Source organism: Triticum urartu, chromosome 2 (genome assembly GCF_003073215.2).
Source record: "Triticum urartu cultivar G1812 chromosome 2, Tu2.1, whole genome shotgun sequence".
Taxonomy (NCBI): Eukaryota; Viridiplantae; Streptophyta; class Magnoliopsida; order Poales; family Poaceae; genus Triticum; species Triticum urartu.
Genome location: NC_053023.1, coordinates 711,162,986 through 711,188,064, shown reverse-complemented (window position 1 = coordinate 711,188,064; position 25,079 = coordinate 711,162,986). Strand labels below are relative to the sequence as shown.

Below are 25,079 nucleotides of genomic sequence, written 5' to 3'. Positions count from 1 at the left end.
TCCATTGCACCCAGCAAAAGCATGGTAGCATCTTCTGCTTTTTGATTGTTTTGCCTGTGGATATAGACATCATGTACTATATATGTACGGGAGGGTATATATATATTAGCCAATTCTTATCCTTCTTCTGTGTTGAGAACGGGTTTGTAAACCAAGGCCTTTTTGATTCGTGGAAACACTCACATGCATGTATACGATTAATTCGTCGAAACACTCGCATGTTTGGGCTTTCAAACATGAAAGAGAACAAAATTTTCTATGAACAATGATTTCATGGAGGTACGTCATTTCATTGCGACTCAATAATGTGAATGAAAGCCGATCGGATTCCTCGCCCCAATCAGATGGATTGCTCTCTTTTGTTCGTACCTTCTGTTGCTTCGTTAGTAAGCAAGCCATGCATGTTCTTTTGTCACGTCAGCTAATCTACAAACTGGACAAACATCTACCGACTGGTCTCAGATCATGTGATCAAATCTAACTTATGATCTCTCTCAAAAACAAGCAATCTAACTTATGATCAGACTCGTCTCTCCAGTCCAGACACACGTGCATCTCTCCAGCTCAAGGTGGAAACAAATATCCTTGATCATTTGGTTAGTTGCTTATTATTGTGCAGTGCCGCACAATTGGAAACCAAATACTGCATGGTGTCGTTTCTTCTCTCTTCCCAAACTCTTTCAGAACCGCCCTATTTTTAACGACATCCTGATTTACAGTTACTGCAAATAGACAACTCGTAACAAAAACATGAAATAGTTAGTCACCAATGTGTGCTTAATACTCCCTCCGTTCCAAAATAGATGACCCAACTTTATACTAAGAGGGAGTATATTGCAAAGAATCCGGACCACGTTTTCGGAAGATGCAAACATAGCGTGTGGCTTCCCAGTCATTTTGCAGGAGTAAAATGCAGTAGCGGCTGCCCAATCCCTTCACAAAGATTGAAGCGCACAAATACAATGGAAAATAGAAACTAAGGAATGTTAGTGGTGAATCTTCCAAAGTAGATGGCATCATGTGCAACAAACTTTAGCCCTTAGCCTTATCTTTAAAAAGAATTTTTAATATTTCCATCATAGTGCTTAACTGCATTTCCTAGACCATCACCTCTGCGAATTGCGATACAATGTTCCCATAGGAATTTGTAAAAAGGTGCCCCTACTCTGTTGTGCGTGGCCATATGTGGCATCGATAATACTAAGGCTGGCCATAGTGGGGAGTAACTTAGACTAGTAGCATGCATATGTTATGCATGTTACTAGTCTATGTTACTACCTCTATAGTGCACAGTATCATAGATTAGTATTATAGATGGTCTCATTTATTGTCATACATGACACATAGTAGCACCACATTTATTATGTTACGGTATCTACCTATGTTACTATAACAATCTATCTCTTCTTTAATTACCTGCCACATAAGCATGTTTGCGAGTCCCAAGTACATGATACTATGTTACCCCCACTATGGCCAGCCTAAAACAAAGGATACTGTGTTTAGCCACTTTTGAAGAAGCTCTCCTGGTTGGCAAGTAGGATCCCCAGGTTGAGAAGTACTCTCTTTGTTCATAAATATAAGATGTTCTGACTTTTTACTGAATTAGATGTATATAGACATGTTTTAGTGTACTTGTTCACTCATTTTAGTCCATATTAAAATATCCAAACATCTTATATTTGTGAATGGAGGGAGTGGTTCAAGAAACCATATTTTCTCTTCTCCTGCAAAATTAAGCATTATGGCAGAATTAATCCATCAGTAACTTTAGCCACACAAACTTAGTGGAGTTCTCTCTAGGTTAAATGTGTTTGTCTTGCCTCTTCATCACCATAACTCATAATAAGAGCACTAAGGAGTAAGGAACGAATGTCCAGGACAATGCTCTGACCATTGATAAGCAAAACTGATCTACGAGGAAGAAATCGCAGTGTGCCATGCATCTTGCTTGACGTCATTGAATTTGGAATCCCACCTAGCGCTCCATGTTCTGCGTGATCAAACCTTCCTTTCGCTCCCCGGCAGCACGTGCGCCACTGCAACACGACCGAAATTAAAAACAGAGATCAGAGGCAACCCAAACCGCTCTGGGCTTCAGGAATGTATGCAGGTGACACAATATGTGCGGTTGTTGAATCTATACATCTATTTTTTGACTGCATTGTTGCAGCGAAGACCGCATTGGCAAAATGCCCTCATTCACATCCAAGGTCGTTGAGGTCGATGGGTTCTCCTGCCGGGCCAAGGGATAGTTTGAACGAACTTGCGGCTGCAACGTGCAGCTGCCAACATGGAGACCGTAGGGCCCATTATACCATGTTCGCACTAGGGCCTCCGAGATGCTAGGGCCGGCCTTAGGATGTTACAAATCTTACTTTCTTGCCAAAAAAGAAAACAAATCTTACTTCCTTGTCTACTAGTGTTGAGTTTCCATATTTCCATGCTTCCTACATTCTTGCTTGTTGTACTGCATTCAACAAACAAGCATTCTTAGTTCTAATGCCTTGCTTCCATACAATTATTTTTCATCAGAAGCGAGTGCATTTGTTTATTTCATCTAATCCATTTTTTCAGATTTGCTAACATATTACATTTCATATGTTCTCAGGTAACAAGCACGGGAACTTCCCAAGAGCCGATATGCGGCTGGTCGGTTAAACGATATTGTCTTAGGTCTTCCCGACATGTGGAAAAACCTCATTTGTGGCAAGCACTGGGGTAATCCATAGCTACATGTACGTCGCCACCGTTCCCTCCGCCGCCGGTTCGATAAGGCAGCATGTCGGCAACCTTCCCATATTTGATTGCCGCGACGCATGTGATCCACTCTCTCGAAGCATCTAGCAGAGAGTTTCGAAGCAATGTTTATACAATCCAAAGCAACTAATATATATATATATATATATATATATATATATATATATAGGATAAATTTTATCTACAAGCAGTGATAGTTACCATCTAATTATTTAGCCTCCATGTGTCCTCAAACATAGCGGCAAGCGAACGAAGACCTGGGCTATCATTTGCGGGCAGAACCCGCTAACCCATAGGCTGCCGCACTCAACAGGTGGAGAAAATCTATTCCCTAGATATAGCATTCCCTGATTTTTAGGTGGGGAGGTACGTGTAACTTGTCAACCAATCAGGGGTAGAGCTAGCTATAAAGAAGGGGCTGGAGATTATCTTGAATGAATAAGGCTGGTCACAATGGGGAGGAACTTAGACTACCCACAGTAGGAGTAACATAAATAGTAACATCACATATATCTAGATAAAATAGATGATGTGGCAAGTAATAAATGAAAAAAAAGAGGCATATAGTAACATCGCTAATTACTACTAGTATGAGTAACATCATACATATCAAGGCAAGATGAGTCTAAAGCATAATAAATGAAGTATTGCATGTTACCACACATATGTTACTCCCCACTATAGAGGTAGTAACATAGAGTAGTAACATGGGCATGTTACCACTCTATGTTACTACCCATTGTGGCTAGTCTTAGGAGTAACATCACACACTCCAATACAACTTTGCTTATGTGGCACATATTTAATGAAGAGAGAGGTGCTTGTGGTAACTAGCTAAGTTACCGGAACAACACACTCCAAGAAACAATGAGTCTATAACCTAATAAATACATCGTTGCATGACACTATATAGATGTTCCTACCCACTATGGAGGTAGTAACATAGTCTAGGGAAGTGTGTAAGTTACTAGCTTATGTTCTTGCCCATTGTGACCAGCCTAACATGCTCCTCCGATAATTTTTGTTCTCTTAATTAAATAATCCCGCAAGTGACATGCGTTAGTTCAACCACCACCTTTATTTCACGCCTACCTCGAACAACATGTTGATGAGTATATGTACGCTGAACGTGACATTGTGATTTTTCAGTTGGATTGAAAAAACATTTCTACATAGAGTACGTTAGTTTTTTCTAAGAAAATAGTATGGAGTATGTAGCGTGAAGTATGTGCGTTGTGAACAGATAAACAACACATATTGTGGTGCATTTTCTGTGCATGCAAATGTATGTAGTATGTGCGTGCTGGTGGGTTGATTATTTGAATACATGTAGCCTCCTGGGTTGCTCAAATTTACACGTACACTTCCATGTAATACACACAAGATTTTAGGGTTGTAGTAGTAGTATGGTTGTGCATTAGCACTGTAATGTACGTACTTACTTTGCCTCGGCCAAAGAAAATCTTTGTCCATTTCTTTTTTGGAGGAATAAACTTTTTTCCATTTTTGAGGGATAAACCTTTTTCTATTTCGTTTCTTAACGGGATAAGAATGATTATAAACACATTGATTTTGTTGTAATATGGAGTATATGTATGCTCTTTGCTGGGAGTATGAACTCTAATTACGAGTCTCCACATTTCTATTCAGAGTATGGAGTATATAATATACTACTATTCTAGAAATTTGTACTTTGTAGAGTATGTAGTATGAAGTATCTTCAAAAAGGAGTATGAAGTATGGAGTATGTCCAAATGAGGAGTATACTATCCAAAAAAAGGAGTATATTCCCACAAAAATTTGATATATACTCCAAGATGAGAGGAGTATCTCCAGAAAAAAATGTGTACATCTTTTTTTTTCTTGGAGTGGGAAATGCGTACATCTTGATACTGATGAAAGGAGTATATGAGATCAAAGGAGTGTGTGGATTGCAAGTAAAGAGCATATGTAAGAAACGTAGTATGGAGTATAATATGCAAGGCAATATTTAGTATTATTTGTTGGTAGAACAAAGGTAGTATGTAGTAGGTAGTATGTAGTATGTAGTATTATCCCTTGGTATAAGAGTGATGTACATGTACTACACAAAAGCGCAAATAGTTCATCCATGATTTTATGGACTGATCACATACAGTATATTCTCTTGTTTCCATCAGGTCATACGCCCATCTTCTCATCTGTAGAGTTTGTTTAGCAACTATAAATTTGGCTGGTCGTACGTCGGCGCAGCCGCCGCCGCGGTGCTCGAACAGTCACATCCCTCTAAGATGTGCCGCCATAGTTGTTGCCATCGTGATTGATGCATCGAGGTGTCGGAGCAGTACTGACCAATACGTGGTGAAGTGCAAAGCCAACAGAGTCGATGGACGTCGTCGGCAACGGCGACAGCGAGTTTGACCTGCTGAAAAGTTCCAGCAATAACAACGAATAATTAGCACGCTGGCACTCCGGCAGCAATGGCGGGCGTGCGCGCGCGTGGTGCATGGCCGCCGGTCAATGGATGCATCTCTTCTTAATTGGCATCGATTCTAGTATGCATGTACATACGCTAAATCTAGAAACCAGAGAAGGATGGATCAAAGATTAGCCTGCATATTCAAAACAAGATGGATTAATGAATTGAACCACCGTAACCAGTAATACCTTCGGAATGGCCCCTCCCATGAAACATCACACCGGCGGCCGGTGGATATAATTTGAAATCTAGCTTGCTCGTTTGACTGCACGTAGTTATATATGGTAATTATCTGTCCACATAAATCGGGGGGCAGGTGGGGGATACGGCTGATCAGTTTAGCCGGGTAGAGAAAGTCTAGGCACACTCAGAAGTCAGAACCAAACCCGTTAATCAACGCTCGTATCTGAAGGAGATCCGACGGCTGCGAGGGTGGAGGTAACTACCATTAGATGGTAGTATGCATTTTCCATATATATATATATATATATATATATATATATATATATGATTGACTATTCGTCACCTTGGGTGAAAAATAGTTATTCTTCACCCACCTCTATTTTAACATATATGCACCGTAATTTTACGTTTCATAAATTTTGTCTTATTTTAGACATAGAAATAGAACATAAGAAAACCTACAATCGTCGTAAAAAATATTTTATGTTATGCAAATTACAAATGTAAAAACATAGTGTAAAATGTACATAAAATACAATTTTTGACCTATATTTTTTTTGTTATGCCAAATTTTATGCAGTAAATCAATACGAATGTAACTATTTGTATTTCAAATGTAATTTATATTTATGAAATGATCGTAAAAATACCTCGGGTGAGGAATAATTTATTCTGCATCCTGGGTGATGAATAGTAACACCTAAGAGCCCAGGCACCTTATGTACCCGCCGTTAGATTGCTTTAGGATACGTGCTAATATAGTAAGCATGCATGTTTATAGTACCTTATATTTGGAAAGAATATGTAGTGCTGCCATCAATCAGCACTATTTAAATTCGTGATTACTTGCCTTTTTAATGAGGTATTAATCTGATTGGTCCACGACAATAAGGAAATAAATATCTCCCTAATTTTGGACGTGCATTAACTACATGACTCGTATATGGAAATAGTCGTATGGACACTCCACGTATATGCCAAACTAATAAAATCATATTTCCTAGCACGTCATATATATCTTCAATTTTTTTGGAATGCGGCCTTTTCTTGTGTCTGAGGTTGTATTTCCTAGTACGTGCATGTATAACCTTTTTAAAAACAAAGGTATCTAGAAATATATTGGATATTCTCATGTTTCACGCATCCAAAAATATAAAATACCCAAAAAGTAAATGTGCACATCGTTTTAAGTTTATTGTACGTGGATAAGCTAGTTGTAGGTACATATTAATAAATATCGCATATACCCAAAAATATTTTGGGTATAAACATACCCGAGAATATCTTTTTTACTAAAAAAGTTCACATACCCACAAATTTATTTGAGGTATCTGCATACTCATGAAATTTCTGGGTATATACATTGTGTCTCGTTAGCAGCTATTTGATACCTCAGGCATGTGTCAACGCTTTGGAGTATGCACACCATTTAGATATATACATACCAAATTTAAGTACATACTCATGATATTCTCGAGGTATCTACATACTCATGATATTTCGGGTATGTGTATATTCTTAGTACATATAATAGCATGGGTATATGTATATTTTTATTAAGTAATATTTACGGTATGTGTATATTTTCATTAGATATAATAGCCTGCGTATATGTATATTTTTATTAGGTATAATACTCAACATAATATTTGGAAAAGGATTATTGCTAGGAAATCAGCATAATATATTTTTGGAAAGTAATCATTGACCGTTGAGTGTACTAGTGCATGCAAATGAAAAATGGGAAAATTCATTGATTACACGTCATGCACTAATAAAAATGGCTTGCCATGTTTGAGCCTAGGTGCCCAGGCACCTAGGTGCCCCAAACATTTTACCTGGATTAGGAATAGTTATTCTTCAGCCCCCCTCTATTTTACCATCAGTGCATCGTAATTTTACGTTCCGTAAGTTTTATCTTATTTCTGACGAAAAAGAGACCGTAAGAAAATATATAATCACCGTAAAAAATATTTTATGTTATGTAAAATTACAAACGTAAAAACATAGTCTAAAATACACATAAACTGTAAATTTTCTTGTCTTATGGCCTATATTTTTATTTTTTATGTCAAATTTTACATAATGAATCAATAGGAATGTAACTATTTGAATTCGAAACATAATTTAATTATGAAATGATGGTAAGATTATCTCAGATGAAGAATAACTTATTCTGCACCCTATATATACACTGCATATGCGTTGGTCTGCCATCGCAGAAAATACTGAGATACGGCAAAGCTTGTGTAACCAAAGCATTGAATGATAAGCAATGAATCTTTACTAATTTCTGTATGAAGCAAATTGAATCACACATCGGATGATAAGCAATGAAGCTCTATTACATTTTGTGGAAAATATTGAGTATGAAGCACCGACGTGAAGAAGTGTTTCATTGACACTGAAAAATATTTCCATTACAAAACATAAGTATGTGCCCATTGGTTGAAAAAATGTTTGCACCAATAACTTCAATGGAATGTGACAAATTGTTTTCATCAATAGCTACATAAATTGTTTACATCAATAGCTACATAAATTGTTTTCATCTCATGAAAAAATGTTTCCATTGCAATTCAAAAAAAGAAAGGAAAATGCTTCCATTGCCATATGTGTTACGGAATAGAAACAATCAGGAAGATTTTGGAGATTCGTCACCTACAGTAGAAGCATCATCTATGGGGGTTATACCTTAGAATTTAGTGGTTATGTTTCCTAAAAGATCAGATGTAGTGATTCTCACAAGTAATGCTTCCATCATCGTTGGTGCTTGAACCTGCTAACCTAGCGTGCTTTAAGAAAGCAATGCAACAAGGAAGCAACGTCTTAGGGAAAAAGAAACAGATGGAGAGAGATAATAACCTGAGCGTGGGTTACCGGAGCAGTTAGGAAGCATTCAATTAGCGGCTACAACTAATCTCACGCGGGCCTACAGTAGTAGATCCAACATACATCCTGCTTCTAATCCAAATATCCAATGGCTAATGACTAGTGATACTCCCTCCGTCCTATAATATAAGAGCATTTTTGACACTCGACACTGACGAGTCTGTTGAGTGTCAAAAATGCTCTTATATTATAGGTCAATGTCAAAAATGCTCTTATATTATAGGACGGAGGGAGTAGAATATAAAAACATCAGTATTCTGATGCCCATAAAACGCATAAGACTGATATATAGATAAACGATTAGTCAATGTCAGTACCAGTACTAACTGCTAAGCATGCATTAGTAAAAGCAGTAGGATTGCAGAACACATCGCCTTCCTCTTTCATGTAATTAGTTTAAGGGCATTATGGGCCTCCGACTTCCTGCTTTATTTGCTTCCTATGCTTCTTTGCATGCTGCACCGTCCGCTCAAACTCCTCCTTGCTCAGCCAACCCTCATCGTCTTCCATCTTTATTTTCTTCACTTGCTTCTTGCCATTCTGCACTGTCCTCTCAAAATCCGCCTTGCTCAGCCAGCCCTCCTCGTCTTCCTTCTTCATTTTCATTATCCTCTTCCTGTCCTCCGACCTGTACTTCTCGGCGTCCTTCACCATGCGTTCGATCTCCTCCTTGCTCAGCCCGCCCTTGTCCGTGGTGATGTTGATGCTCTTCTTGTTTCCAGTTGTGATGTCCTCCGCCGTCACTTTGAGGATGCCGTTTGCTTCGACTTCAATGGTTTCAATCAACTTCGGCACGCCCCTTGGGGCTGGGGTGATGCCGGTAAGCGCAAACGTGCCCAGGAGCCTGTTGTCCTTGGTCAACTCCCCTTCACCCTCATACACCTTGATGAGCACGCTCGTCTGGTTGTCGAATTTTGTCGTGTATGGCCCCTCCCTCTTAACCGGGATGGTGCTGTTCCGGGGAACCAGCACACTCATGATACCAGGCACAACCTCGACTCCGAGCGAGAGCGGAGTGACGTCCAGCAGGAGGAAGTCCTGCCCCTTGCGGTCACACTCGCCACTGAGGACGGCAGCTTGGACAGCGGCGCCGTAGGCAACGGCCTCGTCAGGGTTGATGCTCTTGCAGAGCGTCTTCCCATCGAAGAAATCCTGGAGCAGCTGCTGCACCTTGGGGATCCGGGTGGAGCCGCCCACAAGCACGACGTCGTGGATCCTAGACTTGTCCATCTTGGCATCGCGGAGGCATTTCTCGACGTGCTCGATGCACTTGCGGAAGAGGTCCATGTTGAGCTCCTCGAAACGGGCACGAGTGATCCTCCCATAGTAGTCAATGCTGTCATGCAGCGAGTCGATCTCGAATTTGGCCTCCACCGTGGTGGACACAGCATCCTCTTGGCCCTCTCACAGGTCGTCCTCAACCGCATGAGCGCCCTCGGGCTGCCTCTGATGTCACTCTTGTGTTTCTTGAGGAAATCTTGCACAAAGTGTTCCACCATCCGGTTGTTGAGATCCTGCCCGCCAAGGTGGGTGTCACCGGACGTGGCCTTGACCGTGAAGACGCCATTTTGTACACTGATAATGGAGACATCCATAGTACCGCCGCCGAGATCAAAGATGAGTACCGTCTTCGCTTCACTGCTGCCGGACATCTTGTCAAGACCATAAGCAATGGCTGCTGCAGAGGGCTCGTTGATGATACGCATGACGTTGAGGCCAGCAATCACACCGGCGTCAATGGTGGCCTGGCGTTGGGAGTCGTTGAAGTAGACCGGGACAGTGATGACGGTGTTCTTCACCGACGTCCCGAGGTAGGCCTCGGCAGTCTCCTTCATCTTAACGAGTATCATGGAGGAGATCTCTTCTGCCGTGAATTTCTTCTCCTGGCCCATGTACTGCACCACGATCATCGGTCGGTCACAAGGACCTGAAACGACTTTGAAAGGCCATAGCTTCATGTCTCCTTGCACAGACGCATCACTGAATTTCCTGCCAATCAGTCGCTTCGCATCTGAAGAAATCGCAGTAGTTCGTTACAGAAGTGCAACATATCAAAATATTGTTACACCATATTTAGGGACAAGATGCATCACACAATACATATTTCAAAGCAATTTTACAGAACAACTGACTTAAACTAACCCAAGTTGCAATGCATTTCACAAGACAGGAGCACATGCATGTCAGTCAAGGGCTCACAACATCCTAAATCTGCTGCGTATTAAACTTGTAGTTGTGATTTTGTGAAGTTTCCATACAGTTTTCAACACGATTTATTTTCCAACAAAATGGAGTGACATAGGACACCAATCAATCTCAGTATTTGCTTGTACAAAACCTATGAGTTTCCCTGGATACATGTGCATCTTTTTTTTTAGGCAGCAAATCCTTTTTTGTAGTGAAATTGAAATGGCACTCGATGTTTCCTTTGCTAAAAACCAGGGACCATTCCTGTGTATATTCTGTTTATAAGAATAACTGCAGACCTCATAGAAGCTCTCATCGATTATTGATCACAATACGATAGGAAATCTGGATCATGTAATCTTCACCCTATGGCTGACGTGGTATGATGATTAGTATCCATATGCGTGTTGAGAAAGGCCCCTCAACCAAGCTTGGATTTGAATCTGTGCTACAAAGGTATCTTAACCAAACTTGCCACACACAAACACACACAATCATATGGATACGACGCGTAGTAATGTTTGGAGCATACAGAATTACAGATATATAAAATAATCTTGAACCAGAAGACTAGATATATGGAATCGGTCTGGACGACCATCAGCAGAAAAAGAAGTTTACAACAGAGCACATAAACATGTGGGTTACAATTTATGTACATTAAGTAAGCATTTTTTGGAATTAATAGCATTCAAACAAATCCAGCAAAAGATTCTGACATGGAAAACTTCAATCTTAGTGAAACAGTTTTGACAAAGTATACAAATCTGAAGTCATCAGGATGTAACACAACTGAAAAATCATACATATCACTGTATAACATGACCGGAAACCGATTTATCAGAGGCATTGAAGGACCATACATTTCAAATAAAGACTTCTCAATAGTGTGCTTGTGTTTTCACAATATTTCACGCTTTACATATATATTTTGTTTAGAACTAGAACTTCAAGTAATAAGTATACTCATACTACTTGTGGGTTGTGGCCAGCGCACGGGTTGACTGATGACTAGTTGAGGACTTGAGGTAGCTAATTTCTCAGTTTTAATTAAAACCAGGTAATGTTGGTTAAATACTGAACGATGTGGAGTGAAAATCTTAGACATGTACAACAATAGGAGCTAACCAAGGCAAAGAAAAGAATCGATCTATGACAGGGGAACTGAACACGAACCCATCGAGCTGTCAGAGACTAGCGCTGAAAAATCAAGTAAACCAGCAGATCGAGTCGGATCTGTTATTTTACCGAAGACGGTGTTGACGGGGTTCCTTGCGGCTTGGTTGAGAGCCGCGTCGCCGATGAGCCGCCAGGCGTCGGTGAAGGCGACGCGGGACGGCATGGTGAGGTTCCCCTGGTCGTTGGGGATGACCTCGACGCGGTTGTGGGAGGGCCGCCACGCTGCCACGCACGAGTAGGTCGTCCCGAGGTCGACGCCGATCGCCGGCCCGTCGCCGACCATCCTAGGGTCGAGGCAGAGGCGCACGGCGGCTGGATGGAGGAGGGGGCTTTTTTTTTAACCGGATGGAAGTGAAGGCGGCCTTGCTTCCGCGAGGGAAGATGGGCAGGCCAAATGGCTGGAATAAATGTTCGGACAGGCTATCGGGTCAATGTCCGGACGATTTTTTACCCAAATGGATTTTTCATCGCCTGGACTAACCGACACTTCCCATATTCATCCTATGAGATGGATATGTGACGCTCAGACACGTCCATCACGTCAGACTGACTGATAGGGCATGCGTGAGGATACTGAGAGACCGCTAGTCCAACGAGTGCCCCCTCCACTCCACGCCGTGTGGGGCCGCTCCGGCGTGTCGCGCAAGGGAGGAGGCCCGCTATTTAAGCCGGACGGCGGTAGCCGAACCCTATCCGCCCCATTTCCCCTTTCTTCTCTCCACTGCCGCTACTTCCAATCCGTCTGCCGCATCATGCCGAGGCGCCGCATCATCACCTACATCATGCTCACTTCGGAGTGCCGTCCGCAGCTGCTAGAGGTGATTCGGGCAAGCGAGCAGGCCGTTGCGGTGTGGGCCTTCCTCCGGATTCGCCCAAGCCGAAGGAGGACGACGGCAAGGAGGAGGAGGCAAGGGAGGGAGGGGGAGGGTGCAGCCGCCGGGAGCGAAGTCCATGGCGGAGGAGGAGGAGCTGACTGCGGGCTTCACCATGGCGGACACGCAAGCGGAGTACGAGGCCGCCCAAGCGATGAAAATGGCGAAGCAGACCGCCATCCTGGAGTCCATCCAGAGTGAGGGCTACGTCGAGGCCAATCGATGGTTCATCCTGCAAGAACAGACAGTGACAGACGCGATGTTCGTCGAATTGGATGCAGAGGCAGAAGGGATGGAGGAGCCGGAGCCTCCGCAGGCGCAAGAGTTGCCGCACTTGCCTGTCTACCCGACGCCAGGAATGGAGATCATCGACGTCTCCGATGATGCGTAGTTTTAGCTATGTATGTAGTACGTAGGTTTTTATCTACACGACTAGTATGGATTTGAGACATAAAGTTTGAGATTCATGGCTGTGGCGGAAAATTTTGGTGTGCTCCCCATCACTATCCATGGACGCGTTTACGCGTGTTCACTGGCGTTTTAGGGCCGCCGGATTTTTGTGTTTGCAGTTGTAGATGCTCTTTTTTTTAGAACGAAGGTTCGCGAAGAGCCCGGCTTTGAATTAACAAAGCCATCAACCGGCCAGGAATTACAGCAGACAACCCAACTTACAAAGGTCAGAACAATACAACGGAGAACACTGGAAAGACTACTCACTACAACCTCCACAAGCCACAAACAGCTAGTAAAGGCTGAGCACTCCACACTAAGATCATATGTAGCAGAAACGGAGCAGCGCATCAGGACATAGCCGACCTTCGAGGATGGACTGTGTGTTGGGGAACGTTGCAGAAAACAAAAATTTTCCTACTCGTTTCACCAAGATCCATCTAGGAGTTCATCTAACAACGAGCCATCGGATGCATCTACATACCTTTGTAGATCGCGTGCGGAAGCGTTCAAAGAACGGTGATGATGTAGTCGAACACGACGTGATCCAAATCACCGATGACCAAGCGCCGAACGGACGGCACCTCCGCGTTCAACACACGTACGGGACGGGAGACGTCTCCTCCTTCTTGATCCAGCAAGGGGAAGGAGAGGTTGACGAAGATCCAGCAGCACGACGGCGTGGTGGTGGATGCAGGGCGTCACAGTAGCAGGGCTTCGCCTATACTACGAGAGAGAGACGTAACGGGGAGAGAGGGAGGCGCCAGGGGCTGGTGTATCAAGTCCCTCCTCTCCCCCACTATATATAGGAGGGCCAAGGGGGGGGTGGTGCGCAGCCTAGGAGATCCAATCTCCTAGGTGCGGCGGCCAAGGGGAGGTTTCCCTCCCCCCCAAGGCACCTAGGGGTGCCTTCCACTAGTGGGACTCCTCCCCCATGGAAACCCTAGGCGCATGGGCCTATAGGGGCTGGTGCCCTTGGCCCATCTAGGCCAAGGCGCACCCCCTACAGCCCATGTGGCCCCCCGGGACAGGTGGCCCCACCCGGTGGGCCCCAGGGACCCCTCCGGTGGTCCCGGTACAATACCGATAACCCCGAAACTTGTCCCGATGGCTGAAACAGCACTTCCTATATATAATTCTTTACCTCCGGACCATTCCGGAACTCCTCGTGACGTCCGGGATCTCATTCGGGACTCCGAACAATATTCGGGTTACTGCATATTCATATCTTCACAACCCTAGCGTCACCGAACCTTAAGTGTGTAGACCCTACGGGTTCGGGAGACAAGCAGACATGACCGAGACGACTCTCCGGTCAATAACCAACAGCGGGATCTGGATACCCATGTTGGCTCCCACATGCTCCACGATGATCTCATCAGATGAACCACGATGTCGAGGATTCAATCAACCCCGTATGCAATTCCCTTTGTCAATCGATATGTTACTTGCCCGAGATTCGATCGTCGGTATCCCAATACCTCGTTCAATCTCGTTACCGGCAAGTCACTTTACTCGTACCGTAATGCATGATCCCGTGACCAGACACTTGGTCACTTTGAGCTCATTATGATGATGCATTACCGAGTGGGCCCAGTGATACCTCTCCGTCATACGGAGTGACAAATCCCAGTCTTGATCCGTGTCAACCCAACAGACACTTTCGGAGATACCCGTAGTCTACCTTTATAGTCACCCAGTTACGTTGTGACGTTTGGTAGACCCAAAGCACTCCTACGGTATCCGGGAGTTACACGATCTCATGGTCTAGGGAAAAGATACTTTGACATTGGAAAACTCTAGCAAACGAACTATACGATCTTGTGCTATGTTTAGGATTGGGTCTTGTCCATCACATCATTCTCCTAATGATGTGATCTCGTTATCAATGACATCCAATGTCCATAGTCAGGAAACCATGACTATCTGTTGATCAACGAGCTAGTCAACTAGAGGCTTACTAGGGACATGTTGGTGTCTGTTATTCACACATGTATTACGATTTCCGGATAACACAATTATAGCATGAATAAAGACAATTATCATGAACAAGGAAATATAATAATAATGCTTTTATTATTGCCTCTAGGGCATATTTCCAACAGTCTCCCACTTGCACTAAAGTCAATAATCTAGTTACATTGTGATGAATCGAACACCCATGGAATTCTGGTGTTGATCATGTTTTGCTCTAGGGAGAGGTTTAGTCAACGGATCTGCTACATCCAGGTCCGTATGTACTTTACAAATCTCTATGTCTCCATCTTGAACATTTTCACGAATGAAGTTGAAGCGACGCTTGATGTGCCTTGTCTTCTTGTGAAACCTGGGCTCCTTGGCAAGTGCAATAGCTCCAGTGTTGTCACAAAAGAGTTTGATTGGCCCCGACGCATTGGGTATGACTCCTAGGTCGGTGATGAACTCCTTCACCCATATTGCTTCATGTGCTGCCTCCGAGGCTGCCATATACTCCGCTTCACATGTAGATCCCGCCACGACGCTCTGCTTGCAACTGCACCAGCTTACTGCCCCACCATTCAAAATATACACGTATCCGGTTTGTGACTTAGAGTCATCCAGATCTGTGTCGAAGCTAGCGTCGACGTAACCCTTTACGACGAGCTCTTCGTCACCTCCATAAACGAGAAACATTTCCTTAGTCCTTTTCAGGTACTTCAGGATATTCTTGACCGCTGTCCAGTGTTCCTTGCCGGGATTACTTTGGTACCTTCCTACCAAACTTACGGCAAGGTTTACATCAGGTCTGGTACACAGCATGGCATACATAATAGAACCTATGGCTGATGCATAGGGGATGACGCTCATCTCTTCTATATCTTCTGCCGTGGTCGGACATTGAGCTGAGCTCAATTTCATACCTTGTAACACAGGCAAGAACCCCTTCTTAGATTGATCCATATTGAACTTCTTCAATATCTTATCAAGGTATGTGCTTTGTGAAAGACCTATGAGGCGTCTCAATCTATCTCTATAGATTTTGATGCCTAATATATAAGCAGCTTCTCCAAGGTCCTTCATTGAAAAACTCTTATTCAAGTAGGCCTTGATGCTATCCAAGAGTTCTATATCATTTCCCATCAATAGTATGTCATCTACATATAATATGAGAAATGCTACAGAGCTCCCACTCACTTTCTTGTAAACGCAGGCTTCTCCATAAGTCTGCGTGAACCCAAACGCTTTGATCATCTCATCAAAGCGAATGTTCCAACTCCGAGATGCTTGCACCAGCCCATAGATCGAGCGTTGGAGCTTGCACACCTTGTCAGCATTCTTAGGATCGACAAAACCTTCCGGCTGCATCATATACAATTCTTCCTTAAGGAAACCATTAAGGAATGCCGTTTTGACGTCCATTTGCCATATCTCATAATCGTAGAATGCGGCAATTGCTAACATGATTCGGACGGACTTTAGCTTCGCTACCGGTGAGAAAGTCTCATCGTAGTCAACCCCTTGAACTTGTCGATAACCCTTAGCGACAAGCCTAGCTTTATAGATGGTCACATTACCATCCGCGTCTGTCTTCTTCTTAAAGATCCATTTATTTTCTATGGCTCGCCGTTCAACGGGCAAGTCAGTCAAAGTCCATACTTCATTTTCATACATGGATCCTATCTCGGATTTCATGGCTTCTAGCCATTTGTCGGAATCCGGGCCCGCCATCGCTTCTTCATAGTTCGAAGGTTCACCGTTGTCTAACAACATGATTTCCAAGACAGGGTTGCCGTACCACTCTGGTGCGGAACGTGTCCTTGTGGACCTTCGAATTTCAGTAGGAGCTTGATCAGAAGTATCTTGATCATTATCATTAACTTCCTCTCTAGTCGGTGCAGGCACCTCAGGAACATTTTCTTGAGTTGCGCCATTTTCCGGTTCAAGAGGTAATACTTCATCAAGCTCTACTTTCCTCCCACTTACTTCTTTCGAGAGAAACTCTTTCTCTAGAAAGAGTCCGTTCTTGGCAACAAAGATCTTGCCTTCGGATCTGAGGTAGAAGGTATACCCAATAGTTTCTTTAGGGTATCCTATGAAGACGCATTTTTCCGACTTGGGTTCGAGCTTCTCAGGTTGAAGTTTCTTGACATAAGCATCGCATCCCCAAACTTTTAGAAACGACAGCTTAGGTTTCTTCCCAAAACATAATTCATACGGTGTCGTCTCAACGGATTTCGTCGGAGCCCTATTTAAAGTGAATGCAGCAGTCTCTAAAGCATAGCCCCAAAAAGATAGCGGTAAATCGGTAAGAGACATCATAGATCGCACCATATCTAATAAAGTGCGATTACGACGTCCGGACACACCATTACGCTGAGGTGTTCCAAGCGGCGTGAGTTGTGAAACTATTCCACATTTTCTTAAGTGTGTGCCAAACTCGTGACTCAAGTATTCTCCTCCACGATCTGATCGTAGAAACTTGATTTTCCTGTCACGTTGATTTTCAACCTCACTCTGAAATTCCTTGAACTTTTCAAAGGTTTCAGACTTGTGTTTCATTAAGTAGACATACCCATATCTACTCAAGTCATCAGTGAGGGTGAGAATATAACGATAGCCACCGCGAGCCTCAACACTCATTGGACCGCACACATCAGTATGTATGATTTCCAATAAGTTGGTTGCTCGCTCCATTGTTCCTGATAACGGAGTCTTGGTCATTTTACCCATGAGGCATGGTTCGCACGTGTCAAATGATTCATAATCAAGAGACTCTAAAAGTCCATCTACATGGAGCTTCTTCATGCGTTTGACACCTATGTGACCAAGGCGGCAGTGCCACAAGTATGTGGGACTATCATTATCAACCTTACATCTTTTGGTACTCACACTATGAATATGTGTAGCAATACGCTCGAGATTCATTAAGAATAAACCATTTACCATAGGAGCATGACCATAAAACATATCTCTCATATAAATGGAACAACCATTATTCTCAGATTTAAATGAGTAGCCATCTCGAATTAAACGAGATCCCGATACAATGTTCATGCTCAAAGCTGGCACTAAATAACAATTATTGAGGTTTAAAACTAATCCCGTAGGTAAATGTAGAGGCAGCGTGCCGACGGCGATCACATCGACCTTGGAACCATTCCCGACGCGCATCGTCACCTCGTCCTTCGCCAGTCTCCGTTTATTCCGCAGCTCCTGCTGTGAGTTACAAATATGAGCAACGGCACCGGTATCAAATACCCAGGAGTCACTACGAGTACTGGTAAGGTACACATCAATTACATGTATATCAAATATACCTTTGGTGTTGCCGGCCTTCTTGTCCGCTAAGTATTTGGGGCAGTTCCGTTTCCAGTGACCCTTCCCTTTGCAATAAAAGCACTCAGTCTCGGGCTTGGGTCCATTCTTTGGCTTCTTCCCGGCAGCTTGCTTGCCGGGCGCGACAACCTCCTTGCCGTCCTTCTTGAAGTTCTTTTTACCCTTGCCTTTCTGAACTTAGTGGTTTTATTGACCATCAACACTTGATGTTCCTTCTTGACTTCTACCTCCGCTGATTTCAGCATAGAGAACAACTCAGGAATGGTCTTTTGCATCCCTTGCATGTTGAAGTTCATCACAAAGCTCTTGTAGCTTGGTGGAAGCGACTGGAGGATTCTGTCAATGACCGCATCATCCGGGAGATTAACTCCCAGCTGAGATAAGCGGTTATGTAACCCAGACATAGTGAGTATGTGCTCACTGACAGAACTATTTTCCTCCATCTTACAGCTGAAGAACTTATCGGAGACTTCATATCTCTCGATCCGGGCATGAGCTTGAAAAACCATTTTCAGCTCTTCGAACATCTCATATGCTCCATGTCTCTCAAAACGCTTTTGGAGCCCCGGATCTAAGCTGTAAAGCATGCCGCACTGAACGAGGGAGTAGTCGTCAACACGTGTCTGCCAAGCGTTCATAACGTCTTGGTTCTGTGGGACGGGTGGATCACCTAGCGGTGCTTGTAGGACATAATCTTTCTTGGCAGCTATGAGGATGATCCTCAGGTTTCGGACCCAGTCCGTATAGTTGCTGCCATCGTCTTTCAGCTTGGTTTTCTCTAGGAACGCGTTGAAGTTGAGGACTACGTTGGCCATTTGATCTACAAGACATATTGCAAAGATTTTAGACTAAGTTCATGATAATTAAGTTCATCTAATCAAATTATTAATGAACTCCCACTTAGATTAGACATCCCTCTAGTCATCTAAGTATTACATGATCCGAGTTAACTAGACCGTGTCCGATCATCATGTGAGACGGACTAGTCAACGTCGGTGAACATCTTCATGTTGATCGTATCTTCTATACGACTCATGCTCGACCTTTCGGTCTTCTGTGTTCCGAGGCCATGTCTGTACATGCTAGGCTCGTCAAGTTAACCCTAAGTGTTTTGCATGTGTAAAACTGTCTTACACCCGTTGTATGTGAACGTAAGGATCTATCACACCCGATCATCACGGCGTGCTTCGAAACGACAAACTTTAGCAACGGTGCACAGTTAGGGGAGAACACTTCTTGAAATTGTTATGAGGGATCATCTTATTTACTACCGTCGTTCTAAGTAAACAAGATGCAAAACATGATAAACATCACATGCAATCAAATAATAAACGTGACATGATATGGCCAATATCACATAGCTCCTTTGATCTCCATCTTGGGGCTCCATGATCATCTTGTCACCGGCTTGACACCATGATCTCCATCATCATGATCTCCATCATCGTGTCTCCATGAAGTTGCTCGCCAACTATTACTTCTACTACTATGGCTAACGTGTTTAGCAATAAAGTAAAGTAATTTACATGGCGTTTCTTAATGACACGCAGGTCATATAAAAGAATAAAGACAACTCCTATGGCTCCTGCCGGTTGTCATACTCATCGACATGCAAGTCGTGATTCCTATTACAATAGCATGAACATCTCATACATCACATATAGATCATTCATCATTCATCACAACTTTGGCCATATCATATCACAAACCACTTGCTGCAAAAAACAAGTTAGACGTCCTCTAATTGTTGTTGCAAGTTTTACGTGGCTGAATTAGGGTTCTAGCAAGAACGTCTTCTTACCTACGTTAAAGCCACAACGTGATTTGTCAATTCTATTTACCCTTCATAAGGACCCTGTTCATCGAATCCGCTCCAACTAAAGTGGGAGAGACAGACACCCGCCAGCCACCTTATGCAACTAGTGCATGTTAGTCGGTGGAACCGGTCTCACGTAAGCGTACGTGTAAGGTTGGTCCGGGCCGCTTCATCCCACAATACCGTTGAAGAAAGATAAGACTAGTAGCGGCAAGAAAGTTGACAAATCTACGCCCACAACAAATTGTGTTCTACTCGCGCAAGAAGAACTACGCATAGACCTAGCTCATGATGCCACTGTTGGGGAACGTTGCAGAAAACAAAAATTTTCCTACTCGTTTCACCAAGATCCATCTAGGAGTTCATCTAGAAACGAGTCATCGGATGCATCTACATACCTTTGTAGATCACGCGCGGAAGCGTTCAAAGAACGGGGATGAGGAAGGCGTACTCGACGTGATCCAAATCACCGATGACCAAGCACCGAACGGACGGCACCTCCGCGTTCAACACACGTACGGGACGGGAGACGTCTCCTCCCTCTTGATCCAGCAAGGGGAAGGAGAGGTTGATGAAGATCCAGCAGCACGACGGCGTGGTGGTGGATGCAGGGCGTCACAGTAGCAGGGCTTCGCCTATACTACGAGAGAGAGACGTAACGGGGAGAGAGGGAGGCGCCAGGGGCTGGTGTATCAAGTCCCTCCTCTCCCCCACTATATATAGGAGGGCCAAGGGGGGGTGGTGCGCAGCCTAGGAGATCCAATCTCCTAGGTGCGGCGGCCAAGGGGAAGTTTCCCTCCCCCCCAAGGCACCTCGGGGTGCCTTCCACTAGTGGGACTCCTCCCCATGGAAACCCTAGGCGCATGGGCCTATAGGGGCTGGTGCCCTTGGCCCATCTAGGCCAAGGCGCACCCCCTACAGCCCATGTGGCCCCCCGGGACAGGTGGCCCCACCCGGTGGGCCCCCGGGACCCCTCCGGTGGTCCCGGTACAATACCGATAACCCCGAAACTTGTCCCGATGGCTGAAACAGCACTTCCTATATATAATTCTTTACCTCCGGACCATTCCGGAACTCCTCGTGACGTCCGGGATCTCATTCGGGACTCCGAACAATATTCGGGTTACTGCATATTCATATCTTCACAACCCTAGCGTCACCGAACCTTAAGTGTGTAGACCCTACGGGTTCGGGAGACAAGCAGACATGACCGAGACGACTCTCCGGTCAATAACCAACAGCGGGATCTGGATACCCATGTTGGCTCCCACATGCTCCACGATGATCTCATCAGATGAACCACGATGTCGAGGATTCAATCAACCCCGTATGCAATTCCCTTTGTCAATCGATATGTTACTTGCCCGAGATTCGATCGTCGGTATCCCAATACCTCGTTCAATCTCGTTACCGGCAAGTCACTTTACTCGTACCGTAATGCATGATCCCGTGACCAGACACTTGGTCACTTTGAGCTCATTATGATGATGCATTACCGAGTGGGCCCAGTGATACCTCTCCGTCATACGGAGTGACAAATCCCAGTCTTGATCCGTGTCAACCCAACAGACACTTTCGGAGATACCCGTAGTCTACCTTTATAGTCACCCAGTTACGTTGTGACGTTTGGTAGACCCAAAGCACTCCTACGGTATCCGGGAGTTACACGATCTCATGGTCTAGGGAAAAGATACTTTGACATTGGAAAACTCTAGCAAACGAACTATACGATCTTGTGCTATGTTTAGGATTGGGTCTTGTCCATCACATCATTCTCCTAATGATGTGATCTCGTTATCAATGACATCCAATGTCCATAGTCAGGAAACCATGACTATCTGTTGATCAACGAGCTAGTCAACTAGAGGCTTACTAGGGACATGTTGGTGTCTGTTATTCACACATGTATTACGATTTCCGGATAACACAATTATAGCATGAATAAAGACAATTATCATGAACAAGGAAATATAATAATAATGCTTTTATTATTGCCTCTAGGGCATATTTCCAACACTGTGCTCCAGGAACACTTAGAGAAGAAAGGAACCAACATCTTCCTTCTCAATCACCGAAGAGGGACCCTTCCCCCTCGCCATGGCTCGTAGGCGTCGCACCGTCGGGATTTCGAGAAGCTCACCCTAGAGCTGGAAGAATGTCGCCCTCGCATCGCAAGGTGGACATGGGATGACCACATCGATTTGGGATATACCTCGCCGGCTGCTCCACCACAGTCCATGCCCAACTAGTTGGAGACAAGCTTCAGGAATCGGACGACGCAAAGGAGGTAGCGCAATCCCTCACCTGCATAACCTCTCGACCGATCCCCACACCCTTGACGACGCCTCCAGCAAGGTCACGACGCGCAAGGCGCCGCCGCCGCCAAATCCGTCGGGGATAAAGGTTTTCACCTGGGCAGGGGGATCGGGGTGGAGAGCAGGGGACCTCGGCTGCGCCCCCATGGAGGAAAGCAGCGCCCTTGGGCGTTGCCGCCGCCGGGCCGGCCGGACCAGCCAAGGTTTCCCCTGGTTCCCTGGCTGACCACCAACACGCACCAACGCCGGAGCCAGACGAAGCTAGCCCACCACGGAGGCGAGAGAGAAGCAGCAGGGGATAGGGATTTCACACCTCCAGATCTGGCGAAGCAGAACACGCCATGGCCGAATTCCACCAGCCACCCGCCGCCCGCACGGCCGGGCACGCTGGCCAGCACCCCCTGCGAACGCCGCCCACCGCCCGACGACGTCGCCTGTCCGGCAAGGGCCGCCGCCCAAGGAACCACAGGCCTCCAAGAGGGGGAGGAGCGCCGAGATCCCCGCCGCCACCTTCACCGGCGTCCGCGCGGGCTTCCCGGCGGCCGCCTCTGGTAGCGGCGAGGGGAAGGAAGGGGGTGGAGGGGGTGGCGGCGGCGGCGGAACCCTAGTCGCCCCCGAGTCGCCCAAGGGGACGACGCGAGGGCCGGGAGGGGAAGTTCTTCTTCGTTGTAGATGCTCTTATAAAGCACGATGCCATGAAGCGAAAGAACGAGATCCTTGTACGCGTATAAGGAAGTACTGCAATGGGCATGGGCTATCGAGAGGATCACTTGGAGATTTCTTCGAGGAGTTTTTTCAAAATTCTATGGAACAGACATTCCCTCATGGGGTGCGGCGGTAGTTTCTGTGTTGGGGTTAGGAACGGGCAATGCATTCAGTTTTGGTCGGCTCATTGAGTTGCCGCTAGGGCTTGTCTGAGTTGGTGGTCTCGCGATTGGGTGGAGCGGCGACGGTTGCATTTTTTGTGGTGACATGGTTGTGAGGTCCGGCGCGGAGAAATGAGGACAAAAACCGACCGACACAATGGACCGGCCCAATTTGCTTCGCAGTTCGTACAACGTCATCGAGGTTTGGGAACTTTCTAGAAGGTTCCTTGAACCGGTTTGTTTTCTTTTGCCGGTTTTCCTTTTTTTCTTATTTTTTTGTCATTTTTCTGTTTCTTTTTCTTCTTAATATTTTTCCTTTTTTGTTTCTTTTTCCTTTTTCAAGTTTATTTTTTTTTTTTTCAATTTTTTTTACATTTTGAACTTTTTTTCGAAAATTCTGAAAAAGTTCAAATTTTAAAAATTGTTCGTGAGTTCAAATTTTGGTCAGAAATTCAGAAAAAAAAACCTTTTAAAATATTTTTTACGATTTTCAAATATTTTCCAGTTATTAGAAAATTGTTCGGCATGTTTTGGTACAAATTTTTTTCACAACTTTTCATAAAATTTCAGAATCTCAAAAAATGTTCGAATTTTCAAAAATTGTTCACAATTTGTTCATGCTTTTGAAAAATGTTCAGATTTTCGAATTTCATTCAGAGTTTTTAATAATTGTTTACAATTCAAAGAATGTTCAGAATTTAATTTTTTTTCTTGTTTTTCAAAATTTGTTCACATATTTCAACAAAAATTCAGAATTTCAAGTTCATAATTATCAGAATTTGTTCAGGTTTTTAAAATTTGCTCCCATTTAAAAAAATGTTCATGTTTCCAAAAAAATTAGGTGTTCGCACTGAGCTAGAGGTAAGGATTTCGATTCCCACGTCCGACAGATTTTTCGATGTACATCCCCACCGCGCCTAAATGGGCCGGCCCAGTCGGGGCTCCGTGTGTGCGTCACGACGGCAATTTTGACGCAGAACGCGTCACATAGGAGGTCCCATTTCCAATCCGTGTGAGGGCATGTACAATGGTTGATAGGACAGTCTTATCTTAAGTCTGGCATGTATTTTAGAGATGACAAAAAAATATGTCTACAATGGGTTATATCTTAGCCTTATCTTCAATAACTAGCAATTCCTTAAAACATGGCGAGACAAATTATGCTAAGAGATCATCTCTTATCTTATCTTAAATAAGAGAAGACAAGCCTTTCTTATGAGTTCTCTCTCCTCCACCTCATCATTTATTCTACGTGACACTCCTAAGATAGCACAATTGTGCATGCCCTGAAAATCGTAACACTAGAAAGCTCTACGGTACAAGAATATTAGGACCATTTTGCCATGATCTGTAGAGCTTTCCTTTTCTCATTTCTTGATTTCACATAGGTCATGAACAGCTATATATTTTTCAAAAATGTACAAAGAAAAGTTGCTAATAAATATGACTTTCACAAAGTATTAGTAAGTTGGTTCATATATACTTGAGCGATTGATGTAGAGATTTTTTTGGGGTGGGGCAACCCAAGCAAACAGTGCGCATAAAACTTATATAGACGATTACTCCATATTAATAACAGTACTAACTAGGAACTAGTACTAAGCATCCATTCCAGCAAAAGCAGCAGGATTGCTTTACACATTGTATGTGTAGTTTAAGCCTTTAAGGACACTATGGGCCTCCGGCTTCCTCCTTTATGTTCGTCATTTGCTTCTTGGCATGCTGCACTATCCTCTCGAAGTCCTCCTTGCTCAGCCAACCCTCATCGTCTTCCATCTTTATTTTCTTCACTTGCTTCTTGCCATT

The 25,079-nt window shown here is 44.2% G+C and overlaps 1 pseudogene; it reads right to left on the bottom strand.

Moving 5' to 3' along the window:
- Positions 1–8,569: 8,569 nt before the first annotated feature.
- LOC125534271 lies at positions 8,570–11,980 on the bottom strand (annotated as a pseudogene).
- Between the last annotated feature and the right edge of the window lie 13,099 nt (positions 11,981–25,079).